General features: G+C 50.0%; 1 non-coding gene and 1 pseudogene across 1 annotated transcript; both read right to left on the bottom strand.

Annotated features, from left to right (window-relative positions):
* Positions 1-861: 861 nt before the first annotated feature.
* Positions 862-2403, bottom strand: LOC102274653 (adenosine 5'-monophosphoramidase HINT1 pseudogene; annotated as a pseudogene).
* Positions 2404-19733: 17330 nt separating this feature from the next.
* On the bottom strand, positions 19734-19805 carry TRNAF-GAA (transfer RNA phenylalanine (anticodon GAA)). The gene has a single exon. It is a non-coding gene; the product is annotated as a tRNA-Phe (tRNA).
* Positions 19806-20588: the final 783 nt, after the last annotated feature.

Here is a 20588-nt window from a genome sequence, read left to right as displayed (position 1 = left end):
CACGAGCAGGCACCTCCGCAGCTGCCAGCGGGCACTGGTGTTCGGGGTCCGTGTGCACACAGATTCTGCAGTCACACTCAGGCCGGTCAGCCCCTGGCATCTCCCCAGGCATGGCTGGTGGGAGGCAGGATCAGAGGAGGTGAGCCCCAGGCCAGAGCATCCATGCTCTTAACTTGGCACGTAGAGGCGGCTCCTCCATCCGCCCATCAAGGTCTCGTGTGACCTGGTCCTGTGTCTGCTGAGACACTACGTAGCCCTCCAGGCCAAAGCCTCCTCTGCCTCAAAACCTCCCCTCTGTCGAGTCTTTCCCTGGAGCCCCGCGCCCTCCGAGCCCGTCTTGTGGCCCCTGCAGCACGTGCTGGATCTTCGCCATGTGCCAGCTCCGCTCCCTCCTCCAGGCAGGCCCGGGGCCAGGGTCAGGCCTCGCACCCTCCAGAGCTCTTTCTATCAGCATCTTCTGTCACTCCTGTCGCCGGTTACCCCATCAAAAGCGTCGATGTGGAGTCTGTCTAGTCCAGTCAAATCAGCGTCCCCACATCGAGTCCTCCCCAGAGGGGAGGCCGCCAGTTCAGCGCCGGAGCTGGGCCGGCCAAGGGCTGCCCCAGCCAAGTCCCCGGAGCGCATGCCCGGCGCTCACCCCCCGGGCTCAGCGTCCTCTCCTCTGTGTACTGACCTGTCCCGGTTCACACAGGGGCGGCCACAGCGAGCACCTGGGGCTCAGAAAGGACAGAGCTTCGGAGGCACCCTTTCCACCCAGCACGACACCAAGACCAGTCAAATAACTTTCAAAGTAATTAAAAAAAAAAAACCTGAGCAACATGTAAACAGTCGATAATTAATATCTTTTCGGGAGTAGATAACTCAAGGAATGCCAAGGTCCGAGGCTGTGGGCGAATGGGGCTGAGACTCTGAAGACAATGTCTGCAGCTCCACGGTGCTGCCCTGCGCCAGCCTTGGCCCCGAGATGAGCCCCGGCACTGGGTGTGGAAACAAAGTTCTCTTCACTCAATCTTCTCTGCTGTTTGCTGCCAGGGCCCACGAGACTCCAGCTCCCTCTGCTCTGGGTCGGCCACCACGGCAGAAACACTGCTGCTGCTGCTGCTGAGTCACTTCAGTCGTGTCTGACTCTGTGCGACCCCATAGACAGCAGCCCACCAGGCTCCCCCGTCCCTGGGATTCTCCAGGCAAGAACACTAGAGTGGGTTGCCATTTCCTTCTCCAATTCATGAAAGTGAAAAGTGAAAGTGAGGTTGCTCAGTTGTGTCTGACTCTTGGCGACCCCATGGACTGCGGCCTACTGGGCTCCTTCGTCCATGGGATTTTCCAGGCAAGAGTACTGGAATGGGTTGCCATTGCCTTCTCCGAGAAACACTGTGGACCCTCCTAATTGGGCAGAAAGAGCTAGTGAGTTGTTCTCCCTTTAAAAGGAGAGAAAGAGGGGAATGGAAAGGAGCCAGAGCCACACTGGGAAGAAGTGAGCTATGTTCACAGAGGCAGGGACAACTCCAGAAATAACTTCTGAAGCGGAAATTTCATGACTGCCACCCTCACAATGGGTTTCTCAGGTGGCTCAGTGGTGAAGAATCCACCTGCAATGCACAGACGTGGGTTCTATCCCTGGGTTGGGAAGATCTCCTGGAGGAGGGCATGGCAACCCACTCCAGTATTCTTGCCTGGAGAATCCCATGGACAGAGGAGCCTGGCAGGTACACTCTTGGGGTGGCAAAGAGTTGGACATGACTGAGAGACTAACACCCACTTTTTTCACAATACTTACTGGGACTGAAAATCCACCATTAGGGTATTACAGAGCAGACAACTATGCTTGAGGGAAAATTAAAGCTTCATAAATAGGAAAAGTATTTTTAAATGAGTTTTTTTTTCAGACCGTGCAGCAATGTCTTTTATTATGTATGGTATTTAAAATTATTTGTGCAATTTCTCCATACACAGGCCCAACAAAGTATTATTTAGCAGATTGGAAGCTTCAAACCTGATCACTGCATAGAAAAGGGAAAATTATTCCTACAACACGCTTCACCAGGAGGCCAAGTCTTCTGCTGACCTCCAAGAACGTGGAGAGGAACGCGACGGACAGGCTGTCCACCAGCCGAGCCTGCGTTCACCACCCTACTTCAGGCCCAGGACAGCAGCACACTTCCAGCCAACGATAATCAAATGTCCAAGAAGACGTTCATCTTCATCTTCTGTTGCAGAAATCTGGAATTTGTGTTTTGTGAATATAACCAGAAAATGTGTGGGTGCTTGAGGAGAAATGTCAGGGAAAACAAGACCCTGCTCCTCCTCATACACGACTTGGCTGGGATTTCCTCGCGGATGCTTTCCAGAGAGCATGTCGCCACCAGGCCAGGCGGCCTGAGCCTTGGTGAGCTCACCTGCCATCTCGGTTTCCCTCCTGTCTGCCAGCCAGGGGAAAGTTCAGGGAGGAGGGAGGAATAAATGAGATATTTTTAATAAAAATTAGGTGCTGCTGACTCGTCGTCGATCTAACTTATTTGCCTCCCTGGTGGCTCAGTGGTGAAGAATCCGCCTGCCGGTGTCGGAGACTCAGGTTCAGTCCCTGGGTTGGGAAGATGCCCTGGAGAAGGAAATGGCAACCCACTCCAGTATTCTTGCCTGGGAAGTCTCATGGACAGAGGAACCTGGCGGGCTATAATCATGGGGTTGCAAAGAGTCAGACATGACCTAAGACTGAACAATAACGACGACTCGCTTACTTGCTCCTGTGACACACTTGGTGTTTTCAAAGCTGCTCACGCCAATGCCCGGTGCTGCCCGCGGCTGCCCTGGCATCACTGCTGGACCCCATGCAAAGGGGCAAGGGCCCTCCGGTGCCCTTGGCGACAGAGCCTAGATGGGGGTCCAGGCTGCCTGGGATACACCCCTGGGACAGCGTGAGTTTCCCCTGCCCATCTCCAATGGACTGGACAGAAAGCAGCCTCTGGGACGGCCACCTGCAAATGACCCTGGTGACCTGGTGATCCCTGCCACCTGTCATCCACCTGCTGGAGACCGAGGTCTGCTCTTGTGGTTGTTGGCAAAGCAGGAACCCAGCAGGTAGGCTCCCCCAGCCTCCCAGCCTCACACCCACACGCCCTCTCTGCTCCTGAGGACCCCTCAGCCTCACCAGACTATTCCCCCAGGGGTCAGCATAGCCGGGGCACAGGAATCCAAGGAGGGCCCCACAGTCTAGGGAGGGAGGCAGGGCTGCCCCCAGAGGACCCCGCTGCTCAGGGACTGTCACCTCGTGCTGTCCCCTTGCCTGCGGGTGGCCCTGCTGCCAGCACTGTCTCAGGGAGCCCGTGGCAGAGTCAGGCTAGTCCCTGACCCCACAGGAAAACCTAGACAAGAGGGAGACACAGAGAGACAGCGAGAGGGAAGGGCAGGGACAGAGGGAGAAAGGGAGACTGAAGAAGAATCAAGACAGCAGGAAAGAGGAGATTGAAGAGGTTGCTTTCCCACGTTTTCTCTCTGGTGGCTTGAAAGTTCCTTTAAAATGATTCATCTGCCTCTCCTGCCAGAGAGCAGCTGCCAGGATGGGGCAGCCACGGCCTCTAGATGTCAGGAGGGAAAGCGGGCCCTGGGCTCGGCCAGCCCTGCAGGCCCTGGTCGCGGGTGGGAGGACTCGATGCGTGGGGCTCACGGTCCGCTGAATAACCACTTCCGGTCGGCAGGTGACCGGCAGGACCTCAGTCCCAGCACACAGTCAGAAAGGGGAGAGGGAGGCGGTCTCCCCGCAGAGGCAGACCCAGACCCAGAGTCCCCGGTGGGACTCACACAGCCCCTCCCTGGGGTCCTGGGATCCAGAGCCCACAGCCGGCTTGCAGGATGGTGACCGAGGCCTTGGAAAGGAAGCGGTTCCCCCACTGAGAGCCAACAGTGGAGGGAAAGGTCCTCGAACTGGACCGAGTCTCGAACTAGACAGACCCAGGCTTGACCATTCACACGTCCTCTTGGCAAGTGACCTCATGTGACAAGTCCCTGGCCTCTGTGACCTCTGGGTGGAGAATGGGTGGGGTGTTTAGGGTTTTGCTGGTTCTCTCTCTATGGGTGAGTTTAAAACCTAAGTGAGAATTAAGACTTTAGCAGGGGAAAGTAGGGTCCATTTTATCTTTTATCTTTTTTTGTCTGGGTCACCGGCTTTCTAATAGGGGAACTTCATGGGTGGGATGGCTTGGCTTTTTTGCTAGCTAGCTGTGAAGCTGGGAGGTTGTTTATTCGAGATAGGTGGCTTTGAAGTGGCAGCCTCAACAGTCAAAAGCTTAACCAGGCACTTACATTGTAACTAGAAAAGCCACGTGTCAGGCTGTCTACACTGGCCACGTGTCAGGCTGTCTACACTGCAAGGGCATCTGGGAGCAGCTGCCCCCACTGGACCCTCAGATGACAAGTTACCTATAAGAACTGCGAGGCTCTCAAGGAGAAGACTCCTGAGAGTCCCTTGGACTGCAAAAAGATCAAACCAATCAATCCTAAAGGAAATCAGTCCTAAATATTCATTGGAGGGACTGATGCCAAAGCTGAAGCTCCTGATATGAAGAACTGACTCATTGCAAAAGACCCCAGTGCTGTGAAAGATTGAGGGCAGGAAGAGAAGGGTACGACAGAGAATGAGGTGGTTGGATGGCATCACCGACTCAATGGACAAGAGTTTGAGTAAGCTCCAGGAGTTGGTGGTGGACAGAGAAGCCTGGCGTGTTGCGGTCCATGGAGTCTCAAAGAGTCAGACACGACTGAGCGACTGAACAGCAAAGCCAGAACACCACCCCCGACCCCCACCCCCACCCCACCCCGGCTCATCTGCCCTGAATTCCTGACCCACAAGAACTCTGTGAGATAATCAATAGCTATTGTTATTGGAAGTTGCTGCACTTTGGCCCAAGGAAAGCAGAGGCTGGAGGCTGAGGTTGGGATCCCAGGAGCCCGGTGCCCCCACCCAGGGCTCTCGGCCACCAGAGCTTCGGGACTGGAGGCCTGTAAGCTTCAAAAGCAGGTAAGAGGGGTACACATTTTGTAAGTTGGGACGTTGGACAAATTGGCCTTTATGGAAATGATCCTTAGATGAAATGGCTTTCAGCGAATGATTTTCTGTGAACAGCCTAGAGCTGGGGTCCCTGGTGCGACGACACTTCGGGATCTTAGAACCAGGGCTTCAGAAAGCCTTTCCACCAACACGTGTGAAGGTGGGGTTGGTATGGGTAAGCAGGAAGGTGGTAAGTAGCTGAGCTGCAGGTTTGGGAGACAAACCACCTCCCTCTCTGTCTCTCCCCCTCTCCTGTCCCTCCTCTTCCTCATCCTCCTCCTCTCCGTGTGTGTGTCTCTCCGTGTATCTGGGTGATTGTGAAACAAATGTAATCAATTCCCTACCCAGAGGTGACAGCACTTTTGCTTTCTGGTAATCTGTGATTAGTTTGGGTATAAATTCATCTCTACAGGATGTTGGTAGGAGTGGAATTTACAGGTAGAATGAAAAGAGAAATAGAACTCATAAATAACATCTCCACAGGTACTTAGAAGATGACAATACCAGTCTCCCCTCCACAGATACTTAGAAGATGACAATACCAGTCTCCCAAAGCCCTGGGCGCCTTCTCCCGCTATGAGTACATACGATGGCCAGCTGCAAGAGGTCTCTGAGAAGCAGAGTTTGAAAACTCCCGTTTCACCCACTGAAGGCGGGGTGGGCCTCCGCCTTCAATCCTGCGGTTGCCATGTGAGGCTGCTTGGGGGAGGTGGGGGCTGTGTCCCATCTCTAAAGACGCCACGGTGAGTGTGAGAGGCTGGCAGCCAGCAGTAGGCTGCCCTGTGGGCCCGGGGGTCTGGGAGGACGGGCAGCGAGCTAAGAGCACGTCAGAGAAGGAGGAATGTCCGAGAGTGCAGGGGCCAGCTCTGCGAGTCCTCTGAAAGCGCGGGCTGGGCCGGGGCCTGAGGGCAGCCTGGCAGCTCTCGCAGACTTCGCTTTGCACACTCTCTCTGTTTCCTCCATCCTGAGGGCTCAGGGGCCCAGGGGTCCTGTCCTCCCGCCGGCGCCCAGCCTGGAGCTGGCACGAGGGAGGGACTCAGCAGGTGAGTGCTGAGTGGGTCAGAGGCACTCAGGCACAGGTCCAGGCCAGGCCGGGGTGACGGCCAGGGACCACGGTGCTGGGGGGTGGCTCCAAGAGATGAGCCCTGTGGATGCGCCAGGCCCGGGGCAGGTTTCAGATCCACAGCTGCCCCTGTGCTGCGTCAGATGGGGGCCTCCCAGGGGTCCCCGGGGCCTGGGGGAGGGAAGCCCTGCATCCTGAAATGCCCGGGACCCCTGCCTCCAACACGCTTCCAGTAAGATGCTCCCAGGACTTTCCTCCCTGGCACCCAAATAAAGAAGGTGTCTGTGCTGCAGAATGCACGCCTGGGGTCTGTGAACCAGCCAGTCAAGATGCCACTGAGGGGTGCCCAGCAGCTGGCGGTGCCCCCCTCCTGGACTGAGGACCGGACACGGGGAGAGGACACACGGAAGGAAAGACGGCAGACGGGGCGCTGGTCCACTCGCTCCCCTCCCGCCTGCCACCCCTCCTCCGCCTCACTACCCCTCCCTTCCCTGTCCGCTTGCTTCCTGCCTGCCGGCCTTCTCTCTCCTCTCAGGAGAAGCTTCACGTCTAGTCATTTCCCTCATATTCTATATATATTCTATATATATATATATATATATATATATATATATAATGTGTGTATATGTATACATACTATATATTACATATTACACACATATTACAAGGTATAATAACTTTCTTTCATTAAATACACAGATCTGTAGAGTTTGATGAGTTCTTGATGTATGTATCAATATTAGCATGGTCATCCCAGTCATCTTCATCTCCCCAGAAAGTTCCTTCCTGCCCCTTCTAGTCAATCCCTACCTTCTAGAGGCACCAGCGTTGAGATTTCTACTCTCCACTTCCGTCTCCTCTTCTGCAGGTGGATGGCAACCCGCTCCAGTATTCTTGCCTGGAAAATGCCATGGACAGAGGAGCCTGGCAGGCTACAGTCCATGCGGTCGCACACGACTCAGTGACTAAACCACCACCCCACTCTGCAGGTGGAACCACATCGCGTCTGGTCTGCTACATCCGATGCCTTCACGCAGCGCCGTGTCTGTAGAGGCACCCCTGCAGTTTACTCCCTCGTGTTGCTGTACCCATCACACAAGCGCGTGGACTCTTCTGTCCTTTGGCAAACATTTGTATTCAATCCACATCACTCCACCGACTATTATTAACAAAGCTGCTACGAGAGTTTGTAGCAGCTCTTTGTATGGACTTAGGTTCTCGGGTCTTTGGGATAAAAAACCCAGCACTGGGATTGCTGGCTCATTGGAGAACTTATGTTGAACTTTATGAGAAATTGGGAAGCTGCTTCTAAGTCCGGTGCCACTGGAGCCCCCGGGAGGCCGATGGGTGTGCACTTCAGTCTTACTTGACATCCCCCGCGGGCTTATGATGTTGGGTGTTTTTTCCCATGCTTTTAGGTCATTTTCAAGTCTTCTTCTATAAAGAGTCCAGACCCTTTGCCCACTTTAAAAACTGGGTTCTTTATATTTTTTGAATATTTTTAGAAGTTCTATACATACTTTAGATCTCCAGGGGATGTTCCCAACCCAGGGATCAAACCCAGGTCTCCCGCATTGCAGGCGAATTCTTTACCAGCTGAGCCACAAGGGAAGCCCAAGAATACTGGAGTGGGTAGCCTATCCCTTCTCCAGGGGATCTTCCTGACCCAGAAATCAAACTGGGGTTTCCTGCATCGAAGTCAGATTCTTTACCAGCTGAGCTACCAGGGAAGCCCTAGTTTTTATTTTTTAAGAAGTTCTATATGTGTTTTAGATCTCTGACCTATAAATACTTTCTCCTACTCTGTAGCTCGCCTTTTCATTTTCCTAATGGTGTCTTTTGATAAGCGGACATTTCTACCTTTAATGAAGTCAATTATATAAGAATTTTTGTTTTGTTTTCTGGTTGATTTTTTGTTGTTGTTCAACCTAAGAAATCGTTGCCTATATTCACCAAAGTTCAGGAAGGTATTCTCCTCTGTTTTATTCTAGAAGATTTATATTTTAAGCTTTTATGTTTAAGCCTATGACCGTCTTCAGTTTGCACGTAGTCTGAGGTAAGGGTTGAGGTTCTTTTTGTTCCACACAGTTGTTCCAGCAGCGCTGGTCGAAAAGACTTTCCCCCTCTGGACTTTCTCAGTGCTTGTGCTTATAATTTATACTAATAGAATTGTGCTGCACTTCTCATTGTTTCTCAATTTTTCTGAACATAATGTTTGTAAGACCCACCCATGTTGCTCTAGTCAGTCACTTAGTTATCATCCATTTATTCATTTAGCCATTCAATAAATGGCGAAGAAAACAGAAAATGTCTCTAGTCTCATGAAGTTTATAGTCTATAGAGGATATTGCCAAAGTAAATAAATATATATAGTCAATGATAAAGATGGAAGGAAAAGAAGAGTGAGATGAACAGAAAGAGGTTTTTTTTTCAATACTGAGTTATATTCGCAGTTTATATATTTTGAATATTAACCCCTTATTGGTCATATCATTAGCAAGTATTTCCGCCCATTTAGTAGACTGTGTTTTCATTTAGTCCATGATTTTCTTTGTTGTGCAAAAGCTTTTAAATTTTATTAGGTCCCATTTGCTTATTTTTGCTTTTGTTTCTTTTGCCTGAGAAGACAGGTCCCCCAAAAAATGATGCTGTAATTTATGTCAAAGAGTGTTCTACCTATGTTTTCTTCTAAGATAATCTTTTATTTTTAAATAGATTATTTCTGGTTGTTTTAGACTTTGTTTCGAATAATCCCAGTGTCTGAAGTCTTTGGAGTATAGATCAGTCTGGGGAGTTCCCTGGTAGTCCAGTGGTTAGGTCTCTGTGCTTTCACGGCTAAGGCCCTGGGTTCAATTCCTGGTCAGGAGACTAATATCCCACGTACTGCCAGGCACAGTCAAAAAAAAAAAAGATAATCAACACACACTGATTACTATTTTCTAAATACTTGCTAGCTTTTTTTTTTTTTTTTTTTTTTTTTTTGCATTTCTTCCATCTAATTTAGTATCAGAGTTCATGGCACATCCTAGTTCCTTCTGGTACAGAAGCACCTCAATTCTTGAAAACTTTTGCCTCCTTCAAGACTGCTTATCTGCTGCAATAATTACCAATAAATCTCTCAGCATGAGGAATAGTGGGGCTGTACAGCTTTGAGATGAACAGAGGGTGGTTGGCTCCTCTCCATTCATCTTGAGAATCTTCATTGCTACATAAACAGTGAGACACATTATCATGATTCATGTTCAAGTCGCTTCTCAGCTCAATACTGATTCCAGAGAAACTCTCCGGAAGAAATGGTTTTATTAGGGCTGAAAGGGGATAGCAAGAAAATGGCGAGAGCCCATGACAGTCTGGATGTGTATGTGAAAGTGAGCGAGAGACAGGAAGAGAGATATTGACGGAGCTCTGCGTGGATCTGAATGCTCTTCTGCAAACGGATCGCTGACACATTTAATTATGCTCGTCAGAGTTCACGTTAACCTGAGTTAGCAGGCACCAGACCCCAGGAGTAAATTCCAGATCTGTGTTTCGGGTACTTCCCATTTTAACATCCTAAAACATACAAGAATTAAATCAACACTTCCCTCGAGGGCTATTGAAAGGCTGGAGTTAGGGAGACACTCTAAATATATCTGAGCACGGATGGGATCATATTCCCAAACAAGTCTGGACATCTCTCCTCTCTGCCGAGTGGGAAGAAAATCCTCAGCATAAGAAAATAACTCTCAAGCTGGCACCTGGGCAGGTCTATGACTGCCAAGATGTCTCTAGGGAACCACTTTCCCTCCTGGGAGAGAAGTAGTGTCTAAACACTGGACATGCGATCAGAGCTGATGAGATGGGGCTTGTCTGCTCCCAGCCCGGAGGAAACCAGAAACTCGGAGGTTACTTTCCCTCCAGGACTGCCTCGGTTCTCACTGTGTGCGGTTTATTTTTAAACACTGGTGTGAAATGTCCTACAGCCCAGCTGCTCACCATCATGACCAACGTAAGGTCGATTTTATACAGTTGATCGTCCTTGAAGAGGGCTTCGCTGGTGGCTCAGTGGTAAACAATCCACCTGGCAATGCAAGAGACACAGGTTCTATCTCTGATCCTGGAAGACCATCTGGAGAAGGATATGACAATCCACTCCAGTATTCTTGTCTGGAGAACCTCATGGACAGAGGAGCCTGGGTGGCTACATTCCATGGGATTGAAAAGAGTCAGGCACAACTTACCAACTAAATAACAACTTCCTTGAAGAACCAGCGTTAAGTGACACAAAAGGCCAACTTTCCCCACTAATAAAGGTATTTGTCCTTGGAAAGCTGCCGTTGTCTGTGAAGCTTCTATTCCCCTGTTACACTAATGCAAACTTTGAACTTTGAAAATACTGGTGGATTTAATTTTTATACTCTTGGGACTCAGATTACAAGGTACAAGTATGAGTCAATGATGCCCATTAGCAGTGAACTGAGCCTAGATAAGTCAAATCCACTGAGAAGCCCCAGATTGCACTGAGCCCGGGTTTGGCCAAACACACTTCTCTTCATTGCGGTTTGAAATCTTGAAAATGGCCAGAGTTCACATTTCACCTGTGAAATGGTCAAAAGAAAGACTTGCAAATTAGGACGGTGAGGAAGGAGGGATCCAGCCCAGATCAGGGAGCCAGATTCCTGTGGCTTCAAATCCCAGTCTTGCCGCCAGCTTAGCCGAGCACATGGCTCAATCTCCTTGTCCTCTTTCAAAGAGGCGGGAACTTCGCAAGACTGTTGTGAAAACTGGACAAATCACATATGGAGAGCGTCTTAGAAACGGCTGCCTTGCGTCTGCCCTTAGCATCATCACGAATGCAGAAGCTCTTTTTTATTCATTGGCCCTCAACAAATTCCTGTGAAGCAAGGCTCAATGTACAGACGAGGATACTGAGGCTTAGAAGGGGTAAATAACGTGCTCAGGGTGACACAATCAGGAGGGAAGGACCAGGCCTGTTTGCGGCAAGTCCCATCGCAGCAGGGGCTCTTTGTTGATGTCAGTTGCTAGGTCGTGTCCGACTCTCTACTGGAAGGGGTTGCCGGGGTTCTGCTTGCCTTCTCCTCCGAGTGGAGCATTTATTTCTAGAGCTTTGGATGATCCCCTTTCTCTCCTTCCTTTCTCCCTTTCTCCTTTCTTCCCACAGAATATTCTTAGCATCTCTGTGGCTAGCACACCCTCTTGGTCCTCAGGAAACAGTTGCACGTCTTTAACACATGGCTGGAAGCTCTCAACTGGCTTTTCCTCAGGGCTGATTCAGTGCCCACCCCCCGCCCCGTGAGGTTCCGTCCCTGAACCAGCTGAAGCTCGGAAGTCACGAGTCCACTCATCGACCACAAACGGCCCCAAAATGAAGTCCCCAAGTCCTGCATGTAAAAGCGGGCCTCCTGTCTTCCAGGAGACACGGCCCCACCCCCGCAGTTGGTTCACCCTTGAGTGCGTCGTTTCAGGGAGACACGAAACCCCGCAGCGTTGCCGGGGGCTCAAAGGCGCTGAGTGTGCCAGAATTCCCTCCGGGGGTGCTGATGTCTGTATCATTTTAGTCTTCTAGAGAAAAAGAATGCATTAAACGTGAGCCTGAAGGTGATTTTTGAAGATGTGTGTAACTGCTGCCTTGTCTATAGAAAAAAAAAGAGAAAGAATGGATAAACAGCAAGTACTACTGTATAGCTCTGAGAACTATATTCAGTATCCTGTGATAAACCATGAGGGAAAAAAATATGTATGTGCATAACTGAGTCACTCTGCCATATAGCAGGCCTTATCACAACATTGCAAATCAACTATACTTCAATTTTATTTATTTTTATTTATTTATTTATTTTAATTGGAGGCTAATTACTTTACAATATTGTAGTGGTTTTTGCCATACATTCACATGAATCAGCCATGGGTGTACCTCGTCCCCCTCCTGAACCCCCCTCCCACCTCCCTCCCCATCCCACCCCTCAGGGTCATCCCAGTGCACCAGCCCTGAGCGCCCAATCTTAAAAAGATAGAGAAAGAAAGAAGAAGAACGTGGAAAGCAGCCCCAGAGCAGAATATGACTGGGGTGGATTCGTGTTCCTATCTGACCAGCAGGGCTCCCCCAGCACCCAGGCTGCCCAGAATCCCACGTGCAAGCCCTAGATGTCAGTGTGCCTGAGTTAGATCCTACTCACCCGGCTTGCTCTCACGTTGCCCGTGAACAGGTGTGTGTGTGAGCACAAGGGCGTGTGAGCTTCCTCCCGGTGTGGGGGGCTGCAGAGACTGAACTTAGAATGTAAGTTCTCACAGGCTCCCATGGGCAGCAGGGCTGCCTGGACAGTTGCCATGCTGGACGTGAAGACCACCTTCCCAGCTGATGGGATGACTGTGCTGCTCTGGTGAGAATCCTGTCTTTCCGAGACCTTGAATAACAGCCGCACATGCTGGTCGACTCAGGCCCGCCATGCCTGCCTCTCTGCCTCCAGCAGGGCCGAGGTGGCCCTGTGGTGAAGACTCCACCTGCGGTGCAGGAGACGCGGGTCAATCCCTGGGTCGGGAAGATCCCCTGGAGGAGGACATGGCTACCCACTCCAGTATTCTGGCCTGGAGAATCCCATGGACAGGTTATAGTCAGGGGGTCACACAGAGTCACATGACTTAGCAACCAAACAGCAACAATACAACAACATGATCTGTACATGTGTTACTACAGAATTGTATACACCAAAAAAAAAGGTTAATTTTATTGTATCATAATCAGAGGAAATCTAATCTTACAAATCCAGAAGCTTTGTGCACCTAGATTGTTTTGAAACTATTTTAATTCCTACCTCCACTTAAAGATGCTGAAAACGCATCTCAGGCAAGATTTATTCAAGAAAGATGACAAGCAACTCCAATCAGCAGACCATATAGAAAGAAAAGAACTTGGCCTTACACCAAAACATTACTGAATGAATGCTCACATATTTTAAATTCAATTGGAGCATTATCATCTGTTATAATTCCTTACAAATTTTTCTTAACCGTTTAACTCAGGCTATGATCTAATTGGATAAGAATTTTATAAGAGAACTTTCATAGCATATATTTACTTTTAAAGTCTCTAATTCATAGTCTTTTCATGTGAAGTACTTTATTTTGGAATAAATTTTCTTAAGTGTATTTTGTTACACCTCACCTTTCATCTGAAGACCAGGAAATCTGGATTTTGGGTGTACACCATACGCCCTCAATACTAACCGAATCAGTGGGTAAGACATAATATTGTTCAAGAGTATGTGGTTGTGGGAGACAGGCGTGGACGGAGGACACGATGTTTGTTCCAGCTTACTGGCTTTGCTGTTGGGCAACAGGTCAAGACAACAATAAAAAGATTACTTCCTGATGCAAGTTCCCATTAGTCAGTCTCTGTTAGAAGGATAGCTCTCCACCCGTTCCCATTAAATTATTACCTAGTCTTCACACACTTATTTTAATTTTTTTATATTTGTTTCTTTTTAATTAAAGGATAATTGCTTTACAGAATTTTGTCGTTTTCTGTCAAACATCAACATGAATCAGGCATAGGTGTACATATGTCCCCTCCCTCTTGAACCCCTCTCCCATCTCCCTCCCCAACCCCCCTTTCTAGGTTGATACAGAGCCCCTGTTTGGGTTCCCTGAGACATACCGCAAAGTCCCGTTGGCTGTCTGTTTTACATATGGTAAAGAAAGTTTCCACGTTACTCTCTCCATACGTCTCACCCTCTCCTCCCCTCACCCGTGTCCGTAAGTCTGTTTTCTATGTCTGCTTCTCCATGCTGCCCTGCAAATAAGTTCTTCTTTCTAGATTCCATATATATGGTACCATCTTTCTAGATTCTATATGTATGCGTTAGCATACAATAGTTTTCTCTTTCTGAGTTATTCCACTCTGTAAAATAGGCTCTAGGTTCATCCACCTCATTAGAACTGACTCAAATCCATGCATTTAAATTATTGTCACAAATGTAGTTTTTTGTTTTTTTGTTTAGAAACCCTAGGCTGAACTAAAAGGAAGGAAAATCTTTAAATGCCTCAAAGGTGGAGAGGATAAAATCACTTTTAGTCTTGTTCAAAGTCTTGTCCACTCCACGCAGCCATCCGAGGGTACCAGGTCATCTTTGCTGTGGCCGTTACAACCGAGAGGCCCAGAGAAGGGTCTCCCTACAGAAATGTCTTCCCAGCACTTCTTAGGGAATGCATACATTTTAATGAGTCCTGGCTTAAAGCTCAACATTCAGAAAATGAAGATCATGGCATCCGGTCCCATCACTTCATGGGAAATAGATGGGGAAACAGTGGAAACAGTTTTAAATTCAGACTTTAAAATCAGACTTTATTTTGGGGGGCTCCAAAATCACTGCAGATGGTGACTGCAGCCATGAAATTAAAAGATGCTTACTCCATGGAAGGAAAGTTATGACCAACCTTGATAGCATATTCAAAAGCAGAGACATTACTTTGCCAACAAAGGTCCGTCTAGTCAAGGCTATGGTTTTTCCTGTGGTCATGTATGGATGTGAGAGTTGGACTCTGAGGAAGGCTGAGCGCCGAAGAATTGATGCTTTTGAACTGTGGTGTTGGAGAAGACTCTTGAGAGTCCCTTGGACTGCAAGGAGAGCCAACCAGTCCATTCTGAAGGAGATCAGCCCTGGCATTTCTTTGGAGGGAATGATGCTGAAGCTGAAACTCCAGTACTTTGGCCACCTCATGCGAAGAGTTGATTCATTGGAAAAGACTCTGATGCTGGGAGGGATTGGGGGCAGGAGGAGAAGGGGATGACAGAGGATGAGATGGCTGGATGGCGTCACTGACTCGAGGGACGTGAGTCTCAGTGAACTCGGGGAGTTGGTGATGGACAGGGAGGCCTCGTGTGCTGCGATTCATGGAGTTGCAAAGAGTCGGACACGACTGAGCGACTGAACTGAACTGAGAAAAATTAATCAAGAAACTGGGAAAACTGGAACAAGTATTATAATTCTCCTGCAATGACTAAAGCTTAACGACATATGTAGAGAGGAAAAAAAGTAAAAAAAAAAAAAAAAAAAATCTACGTAGAAGTGTTGCTTGTTCCAGGCACACGCTGGCGTCAGGCAAGAGCCGTGTGGGGATGGCAAGGTGAAGGCCGACACTTCCGGGAACCGGGCAGGAACTTCCGCAGGGCGGTCATCACGGCCCGTGTCAGCTGCGGACTGTGGGCGTGCGCATGCTCAGGGCTTGTCTGCGCCAAGGGCGAGTCACTCCTGCAAATAAAGTAAATATCGATAGATTTGTATGCTTTGTCTTCTATACAAATCCCAGGAAAGGTGTTCCAAAAAATAGTGAGTGTTAGAAGCAAAATTAGTTCTCTAACTGGCAATTTCAAAAGTGATTCTGTATGGTGTTATTAACCTTGCTAGAGATCCAAGTGTTGTATTATTCAAACACTCCCCCCCCATATTTGCTGGTGTTTTCCCGTGTGTGAGTGTTCTCTACGGCTGCTCTAATAAAGTCGTCACGGCTACATCTCAGCTAGCCTCCCCTTCCTTACTGCCGATGATTTTGGTTTTCCTCATCTTTCGATCCAAGGCTCGATGCCAGGAGCGAGCTGAAAACTGCTGAGGGCGCCTCCTGTTCCGATCAGAACCCCAGAACCGAGGCGCGGGGCTCCATGGTGACAGCAGACGCACTCATCCGCCAGGTCAGGTTTCCGATCTGCTCTCAGGGTGTCCTGAACCCACGGTTCCTGTTTGCTTCTACACGGGGCAGTGGCCTTAATCAAGGGAGCCCCCAGATAAAGCAGAGTCACCGGAGGGAGACAGAAGAGAAGGGAAGAAAGGATGGGGAAGAAAGCGAAGATGAAAAAGAGCAGGATGACCACGTGCAGATCCTCCCAGAACGTCTTCTGGGGAGTGACTGATAAACAGCCAACTCCTCATCTGTTTGCTCGGAGAAGGCAATGGCACCCCACTCCAGTACTCTTGCCTGGAAAATCCCATGGACAGAGGAGCCTGGTAGTCTGCAGTCCATGGGGTCTCTAGGAGTCGGATACAACTGAGCGACTTCACTTTGACTTTTCACTTGCATGCCTTGGAGAAGGAAATGGCCACCCACTCCAGTGTTCTTGCCTGGAGAATCCCAGGGACGAGGGAGCCTGGTGGGCTGCCGTCTATGGGGTCGCACAGGGTTGGACACGACTGAAGCGACTTAGCAGCAGCAGCAGCGTCTGCTTCGTTTGTTTAGCCCTTCACCCAAAGACACTCTTCTCAAAGCTATTACTCTCTTGTTTTTGTGTAGTTGCTCCGTCATGTCTGACTCTTTGTGACCCGTGGACTCTAGCCCGCCAGGCTCCTCTGTCCATGGGATTTCCCAGGCAAGAATACTGGAGGGGGTTGCCATTTCCTCCTCCAGGGGATCTTCCCTGCTCAGGGATCAAACCCGCATCTCCTGCATTGCAAGCAGATTCTTTACTGCTGAGCCACCAGGGAAGACCATTACTCTCTTAATGTTTTCAAATTTAATTATGAAGAAAAGATCATGAATACTCTGGTAATTTTAAAGTATTTCATGTGTATAAAAATCAGTGGGGAGAAAGGTCCAAAAGGGAGGGGATACATGTATACCTAAGGCTGATTCATGTTGAGGTTTGACAGAAAACAACATTCTGTAAGCAATTATCCTACAATTAAAAAATAAATAAAAAGGAAATAGAAAAAACAATGGAACACCAGACCCAACAGAGAGAATCTGCTTTAGAATCAGAGCTGGAGCCTATCAGTGATACCTGAGGCCAAAAGGCTTCTCTCTGGTCCAGCGTTTTCCCACCTATGGTCCACAGACCGTCAGCACCATCACCACGGGGACCTTTGAAACCAGAACTTCTGGGCGTTGCCAGGAGGTCCTTGTTTTTCACGTGTTAGCCAGGTGAGTCTTCCGAACTTTGCTGTTTGAGAGCCAAGCCACTGATCTGGCCTGGGCCCCATGCTGTATATCAGACGAGGAAGATTTGTCGTGTCTCGGGGATCATCCAGCCGGTGGGCAGCAGAGAGGACTCAGAATCTCCAGCCCGGGCCTTCGTCTGTGGTCAGCATCAGACCCAGAGCTTCCTATGGGGCCCACTGCGAGCAAAGGCACGTTCCCGCAGCCCTGCGCACGGACGCCTCCTCTCTCCATTCCCACACCCCCAGGACTGTTCCCGTCCGGCCAGCATTCACACACAGGAACCAGGCTCCCAGCAGGTCCCCAGCTAGAAGCGATAGGGGCTTTGAAAATGTGCTCCCTGTGTGGCCCTTAATGACTAGGACACCCGAGTGGGGTGGGGAGACGCGGTGGCCGTGGGGAAACACGCTTGGAGGCCTGTGGTCAGCCCAGGGACACAGCGCCTTTGAGGGAGCAGAGACCCTACGTGTTCAAAGTAGCATGCACTGCATCCTTTAGTTAGGATTTTTTTTTTTTTTGCAAATTTATTGCCAGTGTCCACAGTCTGCCTGGAACATCACTTGTGCTGGAGAAGTTCAGGCTGTCCTGAGTTCGGGTGAGGCATCCTCTGGAGTCAGTAGAAGCTGCCCAGGATGGGAAGGCTGCTTGGTCAGAGCAGTCAGCAGAAGCCCCACTGCCCTTCAGAGAGCAAGGCACCTTCTTCTCCAGAACCGAGAGTCAAGTCTACTGAGCAAGAAGTCCCAGGTAGGGAGCATCGCGGTTTCAACGTGAGGGGCCCAGGGGGAAGGAAAGCGTTATTACTCAGAATAACTTTCCGTCTTAACCAGGACTCTGAATGTAAGGGATGGCGGACTTGAGAGGCGTCCCCTCCGGGAGCCAAGCCGTCCCTAGGTCCAGAAAAGTGGGGCACTGCCCACAATGCCACTGTCCCCTCCTTCCCTGCGACCAGTGCGGACGGGCCAGTCCACCAGGGCCTTTGGGAGGGCCACTGTCCCCTCCTTCCCTGCGACCAGTGCGGACGGGCCAGTCCACCAGGGCCTTTGGGAGGGGCCACTGTCGCCTCCTTCCCTGCGACCAGTGCGGACGGGCCAGTCCACCAGGGCCTTTGGGAGGGGAGGCAGCGAGGCCGCCCATCTGTTTAGTTGTGATAAAATGACGAGGGAGGGGAAGGTCCCCATGGAAACCACCGAGCCTGCACACAGTAGGGACACACGCGTGGCCCAGGGAGGCCTCCAGGCCAAGCGTCGCTCACTTTCTTCCTGGGCATGACTGACTCTTACTGATGCCCCATCAGCTGGGTGACGGGACCTGGAGGCTGGCCGTGGGGGCACTTGAGCTGAGTTGTGGGATTGGAGGGTGATGTTATTCCTGGGAATTTCTATCATATTTTAGGCTCAGGGGCCTGGAGATTACTAGGCCAGCACAGTTTCAAATACTGGGGAAGACTGCCTCACATGTCAAAGGCTTCAGTCCAAAATACTTCCAGACTTCTATGCAAGCTGCCAAACAATTGCGGGAGGAACCATCACTGAAGAGGATGGGTTTATCTGACAAGCATCCCTGGTGGCTCAGATGGTAAAGAATCCGCCTGCAATGCGGGAGACCCGGGCTCAGTTCCTGGGTTGGGAAGATCCCCTGGAGAAGGAAATGGCAACCCACTCCAGTATTCTTGCCTGGAGAATCCCATGGACAGAGGAGCCTGGCGGGCTACAGTCCATGGAGTCGCAAGGAGTTGGACGTGACTGAGTGACTATCCTTATTTTTACACAAAAGTTGAAAGTAGATTGAAAATATATTTGGAATAAACCTTATTTCAGGAAATTCCCTCCTTATGATAATCCTCTATGCCAAACCAAACGCTGCCTAAATGAAATGCATGCTCCCCAGGGCCACTCAGTGAATCTGTCTCACAGAAGCGGCTTTAGCAGTTGCAGAATGGCCCTTCAACGATACATTATTTAAACTAAATGGATTTTGAAGGCCCTATTAAACTCTTGACAATTTTTTAATTGAGGGTAGTGATGGTGAAATGGAGATTTGACGTGATCCGTGATTATGATGCAGAGGAAATATGACGGGACACGTTGAGACGCTCTCCTGTTTCTGGAGCTCTTACAACCTGAGCACAAATGGGGCCATGAAGAGGAGATTAATTATTTTCCCCATGGAAAATGAAATGACTACTGCAATCCAAACAGTGACACCTAAAACAAGACATTCCACTTTCTGTTTAATTTTCCACCGTCAAGTTCAAAGAAATTATCATCTGAGAAGAGACTGGAAGACACAGTGGTGATGAGAGAGTGAGGTCTCAAATACACCGCTTTTGCCATTTTTGATATGTCTCTGTTTCATGTTTTCCCATCTTGTTAGTAAAAGAGATGAGAGTAATTTAGTCCTTTATTGACAGCTCGGGATTCTTATCCAGATTGCTGTTGCTGTTTTAGTCACTAACGCCAGGCTCCTCTGTCCATGGGATTTCTCAGGCAAGAATACCGGAATGGGTTGCCATTTCTTTCTCAGGGAACTTCCTGACCCAGGGATGGAACCCACATCTTCTGTACTGGCAGGCGGATTCTTTACTGATAAGCTACCAGGGAAGCCCAGAGATATAATTTTCGCGGAGTTTCAATCATGCAAATGGAGATCAAGCAGGTCACTAGAATTGCTCCTTCTCCTGGATGCAAATTAAAATGCTCAGTCTGCCGAAACCCGGGTTGAACCAGGGACCTTTAGATCTTCAGTCTAACGCTCTCCCAGCTGAGCTATTCCGGCTCCCCTCACCCAGGTGAGCGAACGGGGTTGTGATGCAGTGATGATCTGGGGGCACATCGTCTGTCTGCACATCACCTCTCTTCACCCAGGGGCCACGCTTGCTCCTCAGTGCAGGGCTGACTCTGGGTCCTGATTTCTCAGGCTGAGCACCTCACAGGTGCCCCATAATCAGTGTCCAATTAATGTTTGTGAATGAACGCACGAGTGAGCGAGTGACGGGGTCCCCAGGAGGGGCTGGCCCGCCCCGGCCAGGACCAGGCCCGCCTCCTTGCTGTGCTCTAAGCACCGTCTTCTGCTTCCTAGCTGAGTTCCGGAAGGTGCTCCAGTTGCACTGCTTGTGTTCCAGAAGGATACCTTCTTCCGTTTCTATCACAGCCTCCTTTTCTCCCTGGAGGTCCTGAGCGAGCTAGGAGAAGCTGGTCATGGTGATTCTCCCCCTCCTGCTACCCACCCACCGCTGGACCCCACATGAGGACCAAGATTCCCATCAGACTCCCCACTGGGGGCTCCTGACCCTGGAGCCACCGCCCCCCAAGTATCTCTAACATGCGCTTTAGGACTCTCGCAGCATCAGAGCCGCCTTATTAAGAGGCACCTTGCTTGGGTCCCACAGCCACAGTTCCTGGTCCAGGTCTGTATCTGCGTGTTCAGTGAGTGTCCAGGCGAGGCTATGCAGATGCTACTGGTTGGGCCCCCGTGTACGAACCTCCACTCTGATTGGCCCAGGGCCAGCGCTGAATCCAGCTGCCTCCACCACACCCACCCTCCGCATCTGTGTCACTT

Source organism: Bos mutus, chromosome 23, assembly GCF_027580195.1.
Source record: "Bos mutus isolate GX-2022 chromosome 23, NWIPB_WYAK_1.1, whole genome shotgun sequence".
Classification (NCBI taxonomy): Eukaryota; Metazoa; Chordata; class Mammalia; order Artiodactyla; family Bovidae; genus Bos; species Bos mutus.
The sequence above is the reverse complement of the archived record's forward strand: the minus strand, read 5'-3'. Positions and strand labels throughout refer to the sequence as shown.